The 16,091-nt window shown below is 48.5% G+C and overlaps 1 long non-coding RNA gene across 1 annotated transcript in view; it reads right to left on the minus strand.

Annotated features, from left to right (window-relative positions):
* Positions 1 to 14,354, minus strand: part of LOC138437175 (uncharacterized) — a 63,452-nt gene extending 49,098 nt beyond the window's left edge. The window contains exon 1 of the long non-coding RNA XR_011255800.1: positions 13,769 to 14,354. This is a non-coding gene — a long non-coding RNA (uncharacterized lncRNA). The remainder of the gene's footprint in view (positions 1 to 13,768) is intronic.
* Positions 14,355 to 16,091: the final 1,737 nt, after the last annotated feature.

Consider the following 16,091-nt stretch of genomic DNA (forward strand, 5'->3'; position numbering starts at 1 on the left):
GGAGTGGGTTGCCATTTCCTCCTCCAGGGGCTTTTCCGACCCAGGGATCAAACCTGCATCTCTTGCATCTCCTGCTTTGGCAGGTGGATTCTTTACCACGAGTGCCACCGGGAAGCCCCAGTATCTAATTAACAGCTACCCAAGAGTTAGCTAGCCTTCCCAAAAGCTTCTCATGCCTGAGGATGGGGGAAAGAAAGAATAGAACAGGAGAGAAAGAGGGTGGCTACCCATCTCCAATCAGAAGTCTGGCTGAGTGTCTAAATTATTGCTACATCCCCTACCTGTCTATAAGATCACATCACACACCTGATGGCATCACACCACACATCCTTTCATCCACATCACTGAAACTTGCGTTGCAAGGTGAGTTGTTTGTGTTTACTGAAGTGCCCCAGAGTGTTAGACGCTGGTAGCCTCGCAGACAATCACTAGTGGAGTGCCACAGGTCTCTGCTCTAGGTCTCCACTGAGTCAAAAGATCTTCCACTCAATTTATAAAATGGATACCCCTCCAACTGGCCAATGATACGGAGCTCTATATTAAAAAAATTTTTTTTTAATTGGGGGAAAAAATGTTGGTTTCTGCCATATAACAAGGCAGATCAGCCATAATTATACACATATTGCCTCCCTCTTGAGCCTCCCTCCCCTACCCCTCTAGGTTGTCACAGAGCACCAGGCTGGGCTCCCTGTAATCTAAAAAAAATAAGAATGGTATTGATTAACCTATTTGCAGGGAAGGAATGGAGACACAGATATAGAGAACAAACTTGTGGACACCGGGGGAAGGAAAGAGTGGGACGAACGGAGAAATCAGCATTAACATATATATACTACCGTGTGTAAGAGATAGCTGGTGAGGAGAAGATTTACATTTTAACTAGAGGATATGCTGATCAAATCTAGAAGATCAAACAAAGGAAAATGTAAAATTTTACTTCTGTTTAAAAAAGTCAAAACCAAGTTGCCATCAAAAATGCAAAATGAGAGAGATATGGCTTTACACAGATCCCCTCAAAGAGGCAGGGTGGTGGCTGATTGTGGGTCCAATGGATGAGCGTGTTGGCCTAAACCTTCAGCCCAGCAGGCAGGGTATGGGGCCTCTGTGAAGAGGGACGTCCAAGAACTGCAGTCCGTGCCATGAAGGGGTGTGGGGTGAAGGCTGCTGCACATTTCAGGAACCACTAGGAGCAGGAAGAGCTTGGACACAAGTGGTGATGTCCCCGCCATTGGAAGGGCTCTGGTGTGAAAGAAGCTGGGGCTCGTGTTACAATTCAGCAATTGGGGGGACAAAATAATGCTCGTGTTATAATTCAGCAATTTGGGGGACAAAATAATTCACCAACGGATGCTAAGGCATGTGTTGGATTATGACCATAATTACTATCCTGGCTATGACAGTAGGTTCAGGGGCAGAGACAGGCCCAAAATGTGTGAATGCCAGAAAGGAGGCTTCGGATTAATCTATGTCTGGAAGGAGAGAAGGGGTTTAAGGACAGATCAGTATTCCGTAGTAACCTAAATGGGAAGAGAATTTGAAAAGAAAATAGATACATGGGCATATACAACTCAATCACTTTGCTGTATGCCTGAAACTAATAACTAATCGCTTAGTCATATCCGACTCTCTGCGACCCCACGGACTGTAGCCTATCAGGCTCCTCCGTCCATGGGATTTTCCAGGCAAGAGTGCTGGAGTGGATTGCCATTTCCTTCTCCAGGGAATCTTCCCAACCCAGGAATCAAACATGGGTCTCCCGCATTGCAGGCAGACGTGTTACCATCTGAGCCACCAGGAAAGCTGAAACTAATAACACTGTTAATCAACTATGGCCCAATACAAAATAAAAAAATTTTTTTAAGATATGGGGCTCTTGCAGAGGGACTGTGGGGGTGGAGGGCAGTGCCCTTCAAACCCAGGGCACATCCAGTGGGAAGTGAGACGTGTTTTCATGATGACGATGACTCCGGGGGGACGTGTGAGCACCAGCCACCGTGTGTCCCCACACCCGTGAGTGTGGAGGGTCAGAGAGGTCCAGTGACCGGCTCTTGGCCACGTGGCTGCAAGGGGCAGCCAGAGCTCCACTCCAGCTGCCAGATCGGCACAGGAGAAACAAGCACCACCTACACAGCCCTACTCTCAGATCTCCTCTCGAACGTCTTCCCATCAGGGAGACCACTCTCCACACGGGAGGCCCCTCCTCCAGAGGCCCTCCTCACAGCCACATTTGCCCTGCAGCATTGATCCCATAGGTCTCCCCGGGGCTCAAGAAACACATGTCAAATAATGAGTGAATACAAGGGATATTGATATACTCACACTTCTATATTTAAAATAGATAACCAACCAGGACCTACTGTACAGCACAGGCAACTCTGCTCAATAATCTGTAACAACCTAAATGGGAAAATAATTTGAAAAAGAATAGACGCATATACATGTATAACTGAATCCCTTTGCTGTACCTGCATGCATGCTAAGTCGTTTCAGTCACGTCTAATAACATCATTAATCAGCTATTTGTTGTTCAGTTGCTAAGTCGTGTCTGACTATTTGTGACCCCATGAACTGCAGCACGTCAGGCTTAATCAGCTATGGCCCAATATAAAATCAAAATTAAAACAAAAAAGATAAGATGGACAGTTGAATCTCCGTCTCCTGGTGGAAGCCACACTGACCCTTGGGCCTGGAGGAAAGCCTGCAGACTTCTTCAAATGCCAAGGTTGGAGTGTATGGGGTGGAGGTCTTTTGACTTTTTAAGAGAGAAACATCAATCTGTGTCCAGTCATTATTGATAAGAAACATACAAGCAGTGTGTTTTCACTCCCACTGTAGGGGTGGAAATCTGGGCCCCAGAGAAAAGTCAGGAGTAAATGACATATTCATAATCTATGCCTCAATTTAAAAAACAAAACAAAACAGTGATTGGCAAAAAGGCATCAGTTCTAATAACAGCTAATTCTATAGAACGCTTACTATTTGTGGCACTTTTCTAAGGATTTTTCATGAAGAATCTTTCATCCTCAAAACAATCCTCTGTGGCCATTGCTCCCGTGTTCCCATTTCAAGGATTAGGAAACAGGCCAGGAGGTGCGAATGACTTACCAGGCAGTGAGTCACAGATTAAGCAGAATTTCAGCTCCAGTAGCAGCTTCCTCACAGTGCTCCCTGCTGACACATGGTCCAAGAAACAAAAGCGAAGGGCCCTGGGTTTGGGGGAACTGCCAGAAGCAAAATGTTGGAATTTGGGGTTGCTTTTGGGGAGGAATGGCAGCCTGTCTCAACCCACAATCCCACCCATGAGCAATGACATCACCTGTGCCCGAGTGAGCGTGTACTGTGCTGAAAGCTGCAAGGCCAAAGGGCCAAGGTTTGCCGTCTTCCGAGGTCAGCTCATCTCCCCACTGCTTGTGTGTTTCTTATCAATGATAATTGGACACAGCTTAATGCTTCTCTCTTAAAAAGTCAAAAGAGGGACTTCCTTGGCCATCCAGTGATTAAGACTCAGTACTTTCCATGCTGTGGGCTCAAGTTCAATCCTGGTCAGGGACCTAAGGTCCCACAAGTCGCATGGCGAGGGGAAAAAAGTCAAAAGATGCATTTGGAGGATGTGGAGGAGGCCAGCGACAGGAACACTTGAGGTTTCCTTAAGCCAATCTGCTTAGTCCTTGAAATGGCTCTACGCAAACAAAACTAAGGATGCCTGCTAAGAGGAAAATTCATGATCAGATACCACAAACATAGATGGCCAGACTGTGTGCTCCTCAGCTGAGGCCCCTGAACCTCGAAAAAGCCATCAACACCCCTGGCAGAAATGTTCCGGGTGCCAGGCGCCCAGCCCTGGCATCCTCCTGGACAGACCCCTCACCTGGGGACCTTCAGGCCCTGAGAGTCACTTGGGGGTTTATCCCCCAGAGGTGGGGACATTGAGGCTTACGGTCACTGGGGACCAAGGTCCAGGATCTCCATCTGCCTGACCCACCCTCCTGGCGGAAGGTATCTCTACCTGGGAGAGGCACACACTCTTCTAGGGACCCCAGTAGACAAGGTGCCCCATTCTGAACCTTCACCCCAAGGCCACATCCTTTCTCAGGGTGATGGCCCGACCCTCAACCCGGATTAGGACAACAAGCTCTCCATCTGTGCCGTCCAATAGGGTAACCATTAGCTACATGCAGCTACATACACTCACTTTTAAATTAATTGAAATGAAGTGAAAAATAATTTAACTCAGCTCCTCAGTCACACTAGCCACATGTGGCTGGGGTTACACATAGGATGGCATGCTCTGGAGGGTTTGAGAAGCCACAGAGGACATCACGTGACTCCCATGGGTAGCCCACGTGTGTCGTGTTTCGCCTCCACTGTTAACATCGCTCTTTCTGGCCCTCCAGGCCAAGACAGAGGCCCAGGTTAGAAGTGGTCCAGCAGCAGGCATTGGGCAGGACAGATCAGGCAGACAGCACTCCCATCAGACATGGCCAAGGGCAGCTGTGGAGGCTTAGGGGCTCACGCCAGGCCGTGGGAGAAGTAGTGCACCTCCAATGAGGGGGACTGTGGGCACAGAACAGGTCCTGTGGGCTCCTGTTCGGTGGAGCAGGATGCAGAGGAGCTCTGGGGCCTCACCCCTGGCACGCCTTCAGTGCTGAAGCAGCAGCTGCGGCGACCACCTCTCTCACTGGACTACTGCCCCTGCCCCCATCTTCTGGCACCACATGACCCCAAGATTGTTTGATGACCCAGGACCAACAAGGATCCCCGACAATGAAAGAATCTGAATTCCCCAGCAGCCAGATTGAGGGGGTGCAGCAGGGGCAGTATAAGCTTGCAAGAGACTGTGATGTAACTTAGAGAATAAAGGACTGTTCTAGCTTCAGATAGGCGTCCCTGGTGGCTCAGACGGTAAAGAATATGCCTGTATATGCAATGGCACAATAAAGGACAGAAATGGTCTGGACCTAACAGAAGCAGAAGATATTAAGAAGAGGTGGCAAGAATACACAGAAGAACTGTACAAAAAGATCTTCATGACCCAGATAATCACAATGGTGTCATCACTCACCTAGAGCCAGACATCCTGGAATGTGAAGTCAAGTGGGCCTTAGAAAGCATCACTATGAACAAAGCTAGTGGAGGTGATGGAATTCCAGTTGAGCTATTTCAAATCCTAAAAGATGATGCTGTGAAAGTGCTGCAGTCAATCTGCCAGCAAATTTGGAAAACTCAGCAGTGGCCACAGGACTGGAAAAGGTCAGTTTTCATTCTAATCCCAAAGAAAGACAATGCCAAAGAATGTTCAAATTATTGCATAATTGCACTCACCTCACACGTTAGCAAAATAATGCACAAAATTCTCCAAGTGAGGCTCCAGCAATACGTGAACCAAGAACTTCCGATGATCAAGCTGGATTTAGAAAAGGCCGAGGAGCTAGAGATCAGATTGCAAATGGGATCATCGAAAAAGCAAGAGAGTTCCTGAAAAACATCTACTTCTGCTTGATTGACTATACATTTGACTGTGTGGATTATCACAAACTGGAGAAAATTCTTAAAAAAATGGGAATACCAGACTACCTTACCTGCCTCCTGAGAAATCTGTATGAAGGTCAAGAAGCAGCAGTTAGAAATGGACACAGAACAGACTGGTTACAAATCAGGAAAGGAGTACGTCAAGGCTGTATATTGCCACTTTGCTTGTTTAACTTATATGCAGAATACATCATGTGAAATGCCAGGCTGGATGATGTACAAGCTGGAATCAAGATTACCAGGAGAAACATCAATAACTTCAGATACTGCAGATGACACCACCCTTATGGCAGAAAGCAAAGAACTAAAGGGCCTCTTAATGAAAGTGAAAGAAGAGACTGAAAAACTTGGCTTAAAACTCAACATTCAGAAAACAAAAATCATGGCATCCAGTCCATCACTTCATGGCAAAGAGATGGAGAAATAATGGAAACAGTGAGAGACTTTATATTGGGGGGCTCCAAAATCACTGCAGATGGTGACTGCAGCCATGAAATTAAAAGACCCTTGCTCCTTGGAAGAAAAGCTATGACCAACCTAGATAGCATGTTAAAAAGCAGAGGTGTTACTTTGCCGATACAAAGTTTTTCCAGTATGGTTTTTCCAGTAGTCACGTATGGATGTGAGAGTTGGACTATGAAGAAAGCTGAGCGTCGAAAAATTGATGCTTTCGAACTGGTGTTGGAGAAGATTCTTGAGAGTCCCTTGGACTGCAAGATCAAACCAGTCAATGGTAAAGGAAATCATTCCTGAATATTCATTGGAAAGACTGATGCTGAAGTTCCAACACTTTGGCCACCTGATTCAAAGAGCTGACTCACTGGAAAAGACCCTGACGCTGAGAAAGATTGAAGGTAGGAGAAAAAGGGGAAGACAGAGGATGAGATGGTTGGGCGGCATCACCAACTCAACGGACATGAGTTTGAGCAAGCTCTGGGAGTTGGTGATAGGCAGGGAAGCCTGGGGTGCTGCAGTCCACGGGGTCTCAAGGAGTCGGACACAACTGAGGGACTGACCTGAACTGTAATGCAGGAGAACCAGGTTTGATCATTGGGTCAGGAAGATCCCCTGGAGAAGATAATGGCAACCCACTTCAGTATTCTTGCCTGGAGAATTCCACTGACAGAGGAGCCTGGCAGACTACAGTCCATGGCGTGGCAAAGAGTCAGACACAACTGAGCAACTCACACACACACACACACACACACACACACACTAGCTTTGATACCTTAGCATTAGAGACTGAAACCCATACCCACGGGACAAATTCTCTGCACAAGCGGTGCAATTACAGGGAGAATGAGGAATGGGGAAGTAGAAATGCGCCCAAGCATATGAATCTGCTCTGAGAATCCTTATCTGAAAACCCACACGGTCACTTCCAAAACTGAAGTGAGCCTCACCAACCACACACAACAGGCCAGATCCACTGGCCACCCTCAGAGGCACTGCTGTGGGTCACGCAGAGTCAAGAGGACCACTCACAATCTAGAGGGCCACCCATAGTGCAGAGGGCCACTCACAGTCCAGGAGACCATCCACGGTCTAGAGGGCCACCCGCACTCCAGAGGATCTCCCACAGTCCTGGGGATGGCCCACAGTCCAGGGATCATCCACACTCCAAAGGACCACCTACAATTTAGAGAGCCACTCACAATCCAGAAGCCCACTCACAATCCAGGCGATCACCCCAGTCCAGAAACCATTCCCCGGATCAGGACTGGCCTACAGTCTCCATGGCAAGACCCTCCCAGGGCCTTCCTCTGCATTGGACACACAGAAAATAAGGCCATGGGCTTACAAACTGTGCCTTCCACTGGCCACCTTGTGTCAGGAGCTGAAAGAGAAAGGCCTTGAGAAGGTGCCGAGTGAGCAGAGCGCAGGAGGGGCCTGAGGTCCCAGGCGTGGGTTACTTGCTTCAGTTGTGTCCCACTCTCTAGGACTCCATGGACTACAGCCCACCAGGCTCCTCTGTCCAGGGGGTCTTCCTGGCCCAGGGCAGGTCCAAGGGGTGCTAACAGCAAATACTTTCCCTCCCCCAAACTCCTCCTGCCCCCAGGCGTCCTGTCACCCCGACTGTGTCACTAGGTACCAGGCGGCTGTGTGGAGCCGAGAAGGCCAGATTGAGTGGTGTGAATGACCTGCAGGCCCTCGGAGCCCCGCCTCGTCTCCTTCAGTCATCCTACTCTTCCCTGGAACCCCGCCCAGCCTTTGAAGCCGGATCTGGGCAGTTTCCTTGCTACAGCTCCCGGATTGGAAGGGCGTGGTCCTGACGCGGGAAGCGGTCCAAGTTGGGAAGAACTGGCTGCAAGGAAAGGGGTGAGTCATGAGCCCAGACATAGCTGAGATTCTTGGTGTGTCCCCTGGGGGAGGCGGGGTGCAGAAAGCTCAGCTCGGCCCTGATTCGGCAGTGTGTCTTCTCCAGGCATGAGGTACTGCCGGAGATGAGAGCTCCCCATCTCTCTGGGCCGGTCTCCTGGGGGCACCCGCAACCTCCTGATGTTCCTGGATTTATTTATGTCTGTTTCACCAGAAAGATACGATAGGTGAGAGCTTGTCTGCCTGTTCTCATCTCTGGGTCCAAGATGGTTGGTTTCAAAGCCAAGCTCAGTGTGGCCTTACTCAGCTTCCTAAACCCCTCTGGATCCCAGATTCCTCTTTTGGACAATGGGGACGATACCTGATGGACTCTGCACACACTTCTGTGAGGACTAAGTGAAGTCATATATACAATGCATCCAGAACTGGGCCTGTTGCCAAGTAAACACTCCATAAACAAAACAGTACTCAGATTTTCATTACTGTAATGGATAAAAGAGAAATATTTGCTAAATGCATGAATGAAAAGAAGTTCTATTTAGATACAACACAAAAATCAAAGGGATTTCTGTACCTTTGAATGACTCCTCCAGTTGTTCAAAGCTCTGGAAACCAGTCTCTTTGTACTCTCCTCCTGATACCTCCAGTGAGAGCAATGTCAGGGTCAGCAATGAGCCCAGTTTAAAAAAAAAAATTGCTAGGATCCTCTCCAGTAGGAGGCCAGTGAAAGATTTAGGCAGATAGGGTTAGTTGGGGGCTCAGATAGGGTTAGTTAGGGTTAGTAGGAAGGCTCTTTAAAGGAGCTTGACATCTAGGGTTCTTGCTTTTTTCCCTCATTGTCCTTTCCCTCCTGTATGGAATGAAGAGGTGATGGCTGGAGATCCAGCAGCGTTAATAAAACCATAAGGCAGTTTCAAGGAAAAGCCAGTGCTGAGAATGGCAGAGAAGAAAGATGAATGAACTGTCTTTCGGCCTTCACCCTGGACGGACAACCTGCTTTATCTTTTTGTAAGAGAAAGTAAACCTAAACACTTGCTGGACGCACTGCTGTTCGATGGTTTCCCTTTACATCTAGCTGAACCGATAGAAACTCTCCCTCTCACACTCTATGAAGGATTGGTCCAATGAGAACATTCCAGCCATTATTAAAAATTCTAAAATCTTAAGTATGCAATTTCTTTGAGAGGACAGGGTGGCTAAAAGGGCTAAAAGCACCTGCAGTAGACGCCTTCCCTTGCAGAATAACCAATCCCGAAAGCAAAAGATAAGCAAGAAAACTGCAGTGGATGAGATTGGCCATCACCATTAGCTTTTCTGATTACACAAGAGGCAATAAAACCAGTTGTGTAGTTTTTTTTTAAATCAGAGGACTCCTCTGAGACCAGTCGAGCCTCCCCCGACCCCTCCTTCCTGTGGCCTCGACTTCCTTCTGATCTGTTGTTTGCTCCTCCTTGTCTGAGCTCTGTGGTCTCCCCAGAACCGTCCTCTTGAGTCTGGTAGGAGCCCAAACTCTGCCCCGCAGCGCTGAGCGAAGCACAGCACTGCCCCACCCCAAGGCGCTGGGTAGAGGGTCCTCTGGATTATGGCAGAAGCGACTGCAGGGGGAAAACTGTCCACAAAGTGATGCCGCTTAAGGCTGACTGACACAGTGGAGCCAGAGCCCAGGAGGCCACGCCTGAACTCAGAAAGGAGGTGCGCAAAGCCCCTGGCGCCTTCCTTTGATGGGGCAATTCCCAGGAGGGCCGAGAGAGCACAAGGACACACTTGGGACTTCTGGATCCCTGCAGAATGAATGTAAAGATCTGACTTTTGAGACACTGTCTGATCTTGAATGTCTCCAGAATCGACAAGGCAAGGCCATATTATGTTCCCCTGTGTTTTAGTTTTAAGTGTATCTTACTTAATATTTTCAATATGAGTCAGCTCCATATACTATGATGATTTTCAAACAACCAGAAGTTCACTGTAGCCAACTTTAAGACAGGAAGCATGGGTACAGAATCCAGTTGCTCCCACCCTGGGGGCAGGTCTAGGTTCAGTGGTCATGAGTTTTCTGGCTTGTGGCCTGAGTCTGGTTGGATGATGCTCAGAATCCTCCTAGTCCCCTGATTTTCCTGACTCTCCTCTCCTGGTGGGGGCGAGGGGCTCTCCCATCACCAGTGCACTCCTTGAAGGAAACTGCTCTGCCTGATACACCTGCCTGGGAATCCTGGATCTCCAGTGAGTAGAGGAAAGTGGCCCTCCTTTCTGTCTTCTAGGGTGGGTACATGTGGGGTTTGGGAGAAGGGGGTTAAAGGTAATATACAGACAGTTACTATTGTTACCACGTGGTTGGGCAGAATGAAATTAGAGCTGCTCTCTCTGTGATAATGTTAAGGACAAGGATGATGATGATGGTGATGATGGTCATGACATCTAGAACCCCAGTGTTCCTAGAGAGAACCAAGAAGACTTTCCCACTCACCTAATCAAGAAATGTCCTGCAGATACAGAACATGTCATATTATGGATGACACAGAGGGGCTCTCTCTTCAGGGGCATCAGAGCCAGTTCTTTATGGATTCACAGGGCTCAGGGCCCAGGGAGAGATGGAAAGGTGTGTGAATACATTTCTGAGTCAGTGCATGTGTACGTGATGGCCACTGAGTCTCCTTGTAACTTGTGTGCTAATTATCACTGATGTTTACAAGGCCCCATGAGACTGGTGCTATGCTATTTGCATTTCATGGTGATGAAGATAGGACACGAGTAAGTTAAAAAACTAGCTCAGATTGCCAAACACCGAGGGTTTTGAGGGCCACCTCTCAAGTGCCATGGAAACCTCATTGCAAGGGATAATGAGAACCCTGGTAGGGGTGTTCACTAGGAGCAGAGAGGGGAGTACCTAGGCAACAAGCCATAGGCCAGTCCTCAGGCTGAGGGCACCACGACCAGAGGGCACAGGGCAACTTGCCAAATGTCATCAAACTCAGCGTTTTCTTTTTGCCAAAGAGGTGCTTTTAAAACATCTGAAGTGTCTATTATAGAATGTTTCTCTCTCTTCATCCCTACCCACATTCACACTTAGACTCAGCACCTTTGGGTAGTTAGAAAAAGATGTTGTAGTTATTGTTCAGTGGCTCAGTCGTGTCTGACTCTGCGACTCCAGGGACTGTGGCCCGCCAGGATCCTCTCCCAGGCAAGAATACTGGAGTGGGTTGCCATTCCCTTCTCCAGGGCATTTTCTTGACCCAGGGATTGAACCCGGATCTCCTGTATTGACAGGCAGTTTCTTTACCACTGAGCCACCAGGGAAGCCCTAGGAAAAGATGATAAAGCAGCAAATCACATTCGGAAATGCTCTTTTCAGACCTACCCGTGGCTTTATTTCAGACCTTCCTAAATGAGTCTCCCTTCTGATTACAGAAGGTAATCAGCAGTTCGCCATAGGCTTCTGTCTCACGGGTGAGAGACCCGTGGACCTCCAGCATCCATACGACTGCCTGACTTCCACACGACAGAACATGATCAGTGTCTAGGATAAAAGCAGCCACCCCAAAGCCAGGAGGACTTAAAGACACAGGACCCAGGGATAAACACATGTCTGGTGCCTGGTGCAATCTCTGAAATGTGGACAACAGAGGACTGGTGGCCAGGGGACACAGAGGCACCGCCTAAGGCATTTCTGCTGTTATGGGCTCTTCTCTCCACAAAGATGGCATTTCTCTGAGCACTTACAAAGATTACTCACCAAGGAAGAGATGCTGGGCAAATCTCTCATCTTAGAAACCCCTGCAGCCTGCCTGGCTGAGCCCCTGAGTTGACACTTGTATGGCTGTGACTCAGCCTTGGAACAAGGCTCACTCCACTGGAATCGCAGGATCTTGCTTGAAAAAGTCCAGGGATTTAAAGACAGGAGCTGTAAGCCCAGATCCCTACAGAGTCCAGGTAAGAGGAGAAGGCAGTAGAGCTAACACTGAGGGAGTCCCTGCCCAGTCCAAGGGTTTCCTAGCTGGCTCAATGGTAAGGAATCTGCCTGCCAATGGGAGAGAGGCAGGAGACTCGAGTTTGATCCCTGTGTTGGGAAGATCCCCTGGAGGAGGAAATGGCAACCCACCCCAGTATTCTTGCCTGGAGAATCCCATGCACAGAGAAGCCTGGCGGGCTACAGTCCGTGCGGTCACAGAGAGTCAAATGTGACTTAAGGACTCAGCACATGTGCGCTGCTGAGTCCGGACCCTCTTGTACACACTTGGTTCTCTGAGTCCTCTGGACCACCCACTGAAACGAGTGGAGTCACACGTGGTCTGGAAGCCCGAGAGCCTTGCTTGAGGGTTATAGCCCTGAGGGTTATACAGGGCCTGCGGTCCAAAGAATATGGACCCGCCACCTATAGTCATTGGAACACCAGAAACCAGCCCTGTGCGGCCAACAGACTTTAGTGCAGGATGAAGTCAAAAGGGCCTGCGCTGGGGCCTTGAGCAGCTAGCCTGCAACCCAGTGATTATTGTTTAAAATTTTAATATTTTTCTCATGTTGTAGATAAGAAGAGGAAAGCTGGAGGGAGGTTTTCTTCCTCAGAATCTCGCTCTTGGCTTATAAGCGGAGACACGTAGCGGTCTTCCTATGTACTTGTCACCTGCACGACGTGGGCTTTGAAACTCACGCAGTGACCGCCTCTCCCCCCGGGTCCCTCGGCCAGTGTAACGTCACAGGACACAAGATACAGCTTCAGCCCTGGGTCCCCACTACCCTTCATAAACTCTGGATTTTTAATTGCACCAACTGTATACTCAGCCAGTCCCATGATGGCAGCCCCTCAAACCCCTCAGCATCAGCCAGAAGAGCTGAACCTACACAAGGACCCCTCAGCAAAGGGGTCTCCCAGCCACACAGAGCAGAGCTGGGCCTGAAGCCAGACGGGCCACCCAAACAGGAGAGGAGACCAAACAGCCACACCCTCCAGGAGGGGCCCACCAGCCCCCGGGCTGTGCTGGGGGCAAACAGAATGTTGTCTCAGCCACTCCAATTTGAGAAATCGGGTGCTGACTCATTATTAACCCAGGAAGCCCACGCACTCAAATGACTGTACTGAAAAAGCTCTGTCATACCCTGCTTACTGATGTGCAGATTTTTAAGCAAATTTGAAAAATGTTTATCATAAGGTATTTATGACATTTTAACCGTTTCATTTACAGTAACCAGACGACACTTGAAAAAAAAGTTTCCTGTATTTTACTTGACAGTAAAGCGAAGCCTTATCAGAATAGTAGCAGCTTGAGAAACACATATCAAGGTCAAGTCAAGCCTCAACGACTCAGCTCCCCCGTCCTCACACCCCCGCCCCCGCCGCCCCCAGCCCCCTGAATATTTTCTTTCTGATTTTACTACCGTTTGTGACTTTCAGTGCTAAGGAAAAGCAAAAGACATTCAATAAGCTCCTGGAATCATTCACATGCTTTTAGAGAGAAAAGTCGAAATTCTGTCTCTTTCTTGTAATCCTTGCACCAAAAGTGGGCAGCTCAGACCACGAGGCCAAAAATTGCTCAGAAGCTGTCTTGCCTCCACCCCTGAGAAGCGGAAGCCAGCCCAACCTCAGCACCCCTGGGTTAGCACGGTCACCCACCTCCATCTCTGAATTTCCCTTTGGCTCTAGAGAGGAGTCTTAAAACAGCTTATTTTAAACCAGCCAAGCATCACTGGCTTCTCTGTAATACACACGCTCACAATTAACATGCTAAGAAATTTCTCCAAACCATCAGGCTCATAGACAGTAGCTAGGGGGGTGAGGGCGCTGGGAAACCAACTTCTAAAGTCAGAGATCTTCAAAGTCTGAACGAAACACAGCATCCACTCCAAGACCCCTCAGCCAAGCTCCTGGAGCTGAGATTCTTGAGACAAACTGCAGAAATGAGCAAGAAAGTGACAGAAACATACTCACCAGGGAGAAGCTGAGAGCTCTACCTTCTCAGGACCAGGCTATGAAGGTCTGAAAGCCCGAGGCTGGCTCAGGCACAACCCGCCTGGAATGTCGGTTTGAAACTTAAAAAGCAACGACCATTCAGTCAGTTATTTCCCTTCATTCCCAGTGATGTCCACACGATTGAGACTCAAAAAAATAAAAAAAATTTAAAAAGTGAGAGAGAGAGAAAAAAAAGGCGCACACCTCAGTCTTCATTCTCATTGGAACGAGATGACTCATGCTGACTCACAGCCACCACTTCCTCTCCCGACATTCTCTTCATACTTGTGAGCAGCCTAGTCCTGTTCCCAGGGTCTCTGCAGCCCTTCCTGGAAGAACAGCCTTCCTGACCCCCCGGCAAGCAGACTCAGCCACTGCCCTGACATGCTGCCCGGGAGCCTACTCTAGGGAAAAATGCCTTATTTAGGAGGTCTAGGAACGGCCAAAAAAAGAGAAAAATGCATGAGTCTTCCATGCATTTGAACCTCCATAGACACGGATGTTTTCTAACTGATTGCAAAGCTCCTGCACCGAATACTTGCTTTTGCAGGGGCATTTCAGGGACATAGAGAAAAATGAGAGTGATCTCATTCTTTGAGGACATTACTTTGCCCTCATGATTTCAGTGTGTGTTTATTCCTGTTCATCTTCCTCCACCAAACTAATCACAGACTCCACAACCACAGTTTCTTCAAAGTTATTTATTAAAAAGGGGTGTGCCCTGTTTTTAGGATCAAGTGACTTAAACAAAATCGCTTCTAAATCCATCATCTCTCAGGCTTCAAGGATATGCCAGATTTGAATATTCAAGTCCCAAGGAACGAAATGAAAGCAGAAGCCTGGAAACTGTAAAAACCGTTGACGACGTCTGCATGCAAGGACTGAGGCAAGCCTTACGTCCCAGTTTTCTTTGGAATGATCCCTGGGGTGGGGCAGCCTTCCACAGCTTCCCACATTTTTAAATTATGAGCGGCAACGGAAGAGCAAAATCCACGTGATGTTAAGCAGATTGAGCCACCAGGAAGGGTGGCTGTGGTTGCATCAGGCCCGTCCTGGGTTCTGGAGCGTGACCCACACAAGGCCATGGGTGAACACTGGAGCCCTTCACCCTTTCTGACTTAGTACCTGCTGCTGTGCAGCCCACACTGTGATACCCCTGAAGCATGGCGAGCAAATGAGGAAATACCGTTTTGGAAGGGGACAGAAGGCTTGAGCAAGCTGCACAGTTGTGTGGTGGTCCTCACCCCGGAGGGATCAGGAGACCCAGTCTCCATTTAGAGTCAGATTCATCTTAGAGCAATAATTGTTGTTGTTATTGTCTAGTTGCTAAGTCAAGTCTGACCCTTTGCAACCCCAGTAGCCTGCCAGGCTCCTCTGTCCATGAGACTTCCCAGGCAAGAATATCGGAGTGGGCTGCCATTTCCTCCTCCAGGGGATCTTCCCAAGCCAGGGATTGAACCTGCATCTCCTGCCTTGGCAGGTGGATTCTTTACCACTGAACTACCTCAGAAGTAATACTTGTTTGTTACTCTAGATCTCAGTTCTTTTAACAGAACCATCACGGCTGTTAAAATATTTCTATCAGACAACACAAGTCCTTTGAAGTCCCAGTGAAAGTTGCAGTATATTAGTGAATTGACCAAATATTCTTATTTCTGGCAGTTTTTTGGGGGGTTGCTTTTTTGGTTTTTTTCCCAGGAGAATGGAAAGCCTGTTGGTTTTCCAGAATTTCAGAACAGCTTTGTTGTGCAATGCATTGCAATGTGTTTTCCTCTGGGGGAGTGGAAACAAGGGTGGGGTGGTGGGCCCATGAGCAGCCTGTCCCAAAGGGACACACCTCAGGCCATGAGGCCCAGCGTGCCCCAGATGCAGGCTGTGGTGCAAGGGTCTGTGCAGAGAAAGCCAGCCTTCCATTATGAAGGCTGAAAGTGAAAGTGAAGTCACTCAGTCCTGTCTGACTCTTTGCGACCCCATGGACTGTAGCCTATCAGGCTCCTCCATCCATGGGTTTTTCCAGGCAAGAGTACTGGAGTGAGCTGCCTTTGCCTTCTCCAGGAGATCTTCCCGACCCAGGGACTGAACCCGGATCTCCCGCATTGTAGGCAGACGCTTTACCATCTGAGCCACCAGGGAAGTCCATTATGAAGACTGTATTAGGTCAACTCATTAATCCCTGGGGGAATTGAGAAATTATTCATTGGAAAAAACTGCCAGAAATGAATTAAAGAAATCTAAAATAGTTGGGAAATGTAGGCTCTGAGGGGCAGCCACACCCTCCTGCCAGAAGTGCATCCTTATTTTA

The sequence above is a fragment of the Ovis canadensis genome, chromosome 3 (genome assembly GCF_042477335.2).
Source record: "Ovis canadensis isolate MfBH-ARS-UI-01 breed Bighorn chromosome 3, ARS-UI_OviCan_v2, whole genome shotgun sequence".
In the NCBI taxonomy this organism is placed as follows: domain Eukaryota; kingdom Metazoa; phylum Chordata; class Mammalia; order Artiodactyla; family Bovidae; genus Ovis; species Ovis canadensis.